Here is a 1,701-nt window from a genome sequence, read left to right on the forward strand (position 1 = left end):
AGTCAGGGAGGGAATTTAGGTGGGGTCAAATACCTTCACATCATCTTGGGTCCGCCCTGAGTCCGACTCCTCCTCTTCCTATAAAAATAAAAATGAACAGGGTCACCACAGCCAAAACCATAATCAAGAGCTCCCCCCTCAGGTGTAAAACTAAAGTTTCAACCATAGTGCTCTGACTGAGAATGAATGGGGATTCAGTTGACTGTGGCCTTTTTTCTGATTAATTTAATTATAGCCGATGTCATACAACGGTCCCACACTAGACAGTGGGAAATAGCATCAATCAAATAATCAGAGTTGAAATTAAAAAAAGAGGGACCATTGTAAATTTACAAGAAAGCAACGTGCTATATTTTGATATGAAAAAGGAATATTTGTACTGAAAGTACTTATAATGACAAATAATAAGAACTACTAGATCACAGTGTTTAATATAATATGTCAGAGTGTTGTCACATTACGGAATAGTTTCTAATGTTTATATGGCACTAATATTATTAGCTAGAATAAAAATAATGTTCATTTAAAACAGATGGAAATTTGCATATTGTGTAATTATCTGAAACTGAAATTCTTCAGTTTCAGATTTAAAATTTAAATATTTATCACTTTTTCTACTAATGATACTGATAATTAAAAAAACAATAATGGACAATATAAAAAAATGTATATGATCACATTTTTTTTCTTGTAATTTGCCAGTTTTTGGTTGCAGAATTGTACTGTTACATCCTTTTATTACAACTGGCTCTGATCTCCTCTAATTAGTGGAAGGTCCATTAAAAATGTGAATTTGTGAATTACATTCCATGTGAATGTAATGGGCAGACATTTCTAGAAAACCCCTAAACTGAAAGTTGTGGTTAAGGCTGACCGAATTTCTAGTGCTGTCATCATCACTGTCCTCATTCTCCGAGGGCTTCTCATCTGCCTCCTCCACACGACTCACTTCATCCTCTCTGTAACCAGCCGACACCAATCCACCATGAGATTCTGACAGACAAGCACACAAAAAAAGCTTTTTCAATTCCACTGAGGCCGTATTTACAAGTGTATGACCTGTTAATGACTTAATCGACCATTCCTGATGATATCAAGGAGCGATACGGCATACTACCAGATTTGTTACCATGCTCAAGTAACAAAAATATCTAAAAATCAAACTCTGAAACGTACTAACACTATACAAAATAGATCAAAATGAGACAGAAATCATAAATACGTAACACAAAAGTGAAAGTGTGAAGTACTGTGCCAAATCCTGTTTTTAACAAAGATACTAATGAATTTGAATCAAAATACCACAGATTTCACACAGTTACAACAGTTAATACTATAGTTACTAGTTATTGTTACTACTGTAAATCCATAATACATTAATATGAGATCTTTTGTGAGGCTAACTGTCATATCAATGAAGGTTACAAGCATAAAGTTACATAAAGCAGAAGAAGAAGAGACATTTAAAAAACTGTACCATTAAGTAATTAAAATAGGGAACAAACCAATTTATGTGCACTGCCCTCCACAGAACTCAATGGTGAACTGTCCATCATAATAATAACCTTATTACTACCAAGCCATCAAAAAAATACCTGGTTGAGCCATAACAGTAATATATTTAAAGAGAGATATATATATATATATATATATATATATATATATATATATATATATATATATATATACAGTGTGGGGGAG

Source organism: Sinocyclocheilus grahami, unplaced genomic scaffold, assembly GCF_001515645.1.
Source record: "Sinocyclocheilus grahami isolate Dianchi unplaced genomic scaffold, SAMN03320097.WGS_v1.1 scaffold592.1, whole genome shotgun sequence".
Classification (NCBI taxonomy): Eukaryota; Metazoa; Chordata; class Actinopteri; order Cypriniformes; family Cyprinidae; genus Sinocyclocheilus; species Sinocyclocheilus grahami.